Source organism: Eucalyptus grandis, chromosome 5 (genome assembly GCF_016545825.1).
Source record: "Eucalyptus grandis isolate ANBG69807.140 chromosome 5, ASM1654582v1, whole genome shotgun sequence".
NCBI lineage: Eukaryota > Viridiplantae > Streptophyta > Magnoliopsida > Myrtales > Myrtaceae > Eucalyptus > Eucalyptus grandis.
Window position 1 is genome coordinate 16121100 of NC_052616.1, and position 3580 is coordinate 16124679.

At 38.4% G+C, this 3580-nt stretch overlaps 1 pseudogene; it reads left to right on the top strand.

Moving 5' to 3' along the window:
* The first annotated feature begins 1139 nt into the window (after window positions 1-1139).
* The window catches only part of LOC120293680, a 2991-nt pseudogene continuing 550 nt past the window's right edge, over window positions 1140-3580 (top strand).

Here is a 3580-nt window from a genome sequence, read left to right on the forward strand (position 1 = left end):
ACCAACGATAGCTAATACATCATAGCATATTAAATTTGTACGAAAGTTTAACAAATCTTTAGTTTTCATAAAATATACTTCTTTAAAATGAAAAATATAGATTAAGGTGCTCTCTGACCCTACACCATTTTATGACAAAAAAAAAAAAAAAGGCCCACCCCAGCAGGAAAATTCTCAGTCGTTTTAAGTCTTCACTCAGCTACATAATATAAACCCAATGAAACTGCGATTTTTTTTTTTTTTTTAAAGAGGAGATGGATTTACCCTTAATCGCTACATAATCAGAACTTGTATTAAAGAATCAACGAGCAATACTAAGAAAATATTCAACCCTAGGAAAGATGCCCGAAAAACTCCCTAATCCGCATCTCCCACCATTTCATTACTGGCTCGTGTACATAAAGAAAAAAAGAATAAAAAAAAAAAACAAAAATAATTATAAAAATGATATTGTATAAATAATATTAGTCAGTAATTAAGGAAACTCATGCAGGGCCGGCTTTTAAGACAATAAAATTCCAATTTGGCTCCGACTAGCCATATAATCTGACCCTCTGAAAAATTACAAGTGGGCAGATCATTGCAACGCAGCTGGACTCTCTTCATAATCTAATTATATAGATTCGCAAATTAATTTTTTTCCACAAATGTATCAACAAAGCGTTTCATAACTCTTTCCCTTTTTCATTCTCTTCTCATTTTAGGCATTGGTCAACTGTCCACAAGCACCCAGGAAAAGGCAAATGCAGCAATCGATGTCCATCATTAAAAAAAAAAAAAATGAATGATGTGACATGTTTGTCCTAGTTGACAAGCCTGCATTCTCTCTTTCTCTCTCGCTCTTTTCTTCTATATTCATCCTCATTATTCAAAATCAACCCATTGTATATAATCTAATAATTAAAACGAAAGTTTCTCAAAGGAAGGATCAGCCAGGGCACGAACGAACAAAGGAGGTGCAACTGCCGGCCTCTTGTCCCCATTGCGACTTCTTTCTATATAAAGAGGCCAATCCATGGCGAACGAACCACCCCAACCCAAAAATCACTTATCTCAAATTCTCTCATTAACATTCTCGTTTCTCTGCATTCACTCACGTCAAATTGAAAGTTGCACTAGCAACATACACGAGTTCGATTATGGGTTTTTATCTAAAGGTGATGATCCCTCTCTTTTTGCCTCTCTTGCTATCTCAAACCATCTCTTGTTCCTCTAGTGAGGTGAAGTCATGGTGTGGCAAGATGCCTTACTCACAATCGTGCGAGTACTTCTTGAGCCAAAGCCCTAAGCAAACCCCTCTCAAGCAAAAATCCGATTTCCTCAGGGCTTCGATGCAGGTCGCCCTCGAGAGGCTCAGCTCGCCTGGACCAACACGTACTCGCTAGGTCCCAGGTGTCGCAACGAGCATGAGAGGCTTGCGTGGGCCGACTGCCTCCAGCTTTACAAGCACACAATCCTCCGCTTGAACCACACCATCAACCGCCAGTGCACTCAGGACGATAAACAGACATGGCTCAGCACCGCCTTGACCAACCTCGAGACTTGCCGGGCCGGGTTCGTCGAGCTTGGTGTCTCGAACAATGTTTTTAGCCTTGATGTCGAATAATGTCTCTGAGTTGATAAAGACATTCTGTCTGCAAACCATGTGCCCTACGTTATGCCGAACTACACTAATGAGTTCCCCACTTAGGTGAGGCCCGGCGACCGGAAGCTCTTGCAGTCTTCATCCGCGGCATCTAAGGCTAATATTGTGGTGGCCCAAGATGATTCAGGGAACTATAAGACAATTAGCGAAGCTATAACCACAACATCGACGGTCTGGCACAACAAGGTACATAATTTATATCAAGGCCGGTACGTATAATGAGAATGTTGGAGTTGGAACCAATTTGGTGAACATTATGTTTGTGGGTGATGGTATTGGAAAGACCATAATTACTGGAAGCAAAAGCGTTGGTGGCGGATCTACTACCTTCAACTCGGCAACAGTGGGTTAGTTTATATCATTTAAGTTATTTATGATTTTGTGCATTTTATTCAAAAAAAAAAAAATTCTTTAAAAGTAAAAAGAGAGAGAAGAGAATTATCAACAACCAGTTAGTCTATTCATGGGGCTGCAGGCTTACCTTAGTAAATTAATATGCCTTACAAGATCATAGTTTTGAATATCTGTTGTGATTTTGTTGAACCGTCGAAAAATGTTAAGATATGTGCTATGTTCCACGTGTGATCTGATCCATAGAAATAATTTATACGACCTAATCTAGTAAATAATTAACGTTAACTCAACGAACTATTGTCATTTGCTAATTAAGCCCATACGAATTTTCAATTAGTTACTTAGGTTGACCCAAGATGTCCTTTTGAGCAAACCAACCTTCTATTTTTCCTTGATTAAAGAGAGGGGACATTTCAGGGAGATTGATAAACGATGACATATACTAAGGACTTGTTTTTTTTATTTTAGTGGTAAGAAGGTATGAACAGTTGCTTCACATATTTTCTACTAAAAAAACTAAAACATTTATAAGCAATGTGGCTATTTATTGACTTTCTAACAGAAAAAGTATGCAACACGAGATTTTAGATATAATGATAATTAATCGAATTTAGGTTTTGACTGCTGTAAACAATCAATCTTCATAGGAGGAGAATAATTATAAGCTTTGACTTCAATTAATCTGATCGAAGATTAACCTTGATTGAGAACACGTACACAGCTTCGCTTAACATCATCAATAAGACACAGTATATAATAAATATTTATTATACCGCCACTATTACTACATATAGATAATATAATAGCCTTTCGATTGCCTTTATAAGATAGTAATAAAATTAAATTTACGAATAGTCTGATTCTTTTGATTCCTATAATAATTAATGGAGTAGGTCAAGATCATGAATGCACGATTTGGACAATTATTTGGTTCTATATGATGTAGTCAATAATGCATCTGGAGGTCAGTTTTCTGAGATACTTTTTTTTCGATTTAGATTGTATCGTAGACATGCATACTATAATCTTTTCTATCTTGAATTTCAGCTATTGTTGGGCTGGATTCATTGCCCAAGACATCACTTTCCGCAACACTGCCGGTGCAGCAAATCACCAAGCGGTGGCTTTGCGTTCCGGCTCCGACCTCTCGATCTTCTATCAATGTGGCTTTGAGGGTTATCAAGACACCCTTTATGTTTATTCTGCGCGACAATTCTACAAAGAGTGCGACATCTATGGCACAGTTGACTTCATCTTTGGAAATGCTGCCGTCGTTCTCCAAAACTGCAACATCTATGCTAGAAACCCTCCTAACAAGGTCAATACCATCACTGCACAAGGCCGAACTGACCCCAAACAAAATACTGGCATCTCTATCCACAACTGCAAAGTCACAGCAGCTTCAGACTTGACATCGGTTCAAAGCTCTCAAAACGTACTGGGAGACCGTGGCAAAAATATTCAAGAACTATTTTCTTGAAGACTTACCTTGATAGTTTAATTGACTCGGCTGGTTGGTTGGAGTGGAATGGTAGCTTTGCCCTTACGACTCTAAACTATGGCGAGTATATGAACACGGGC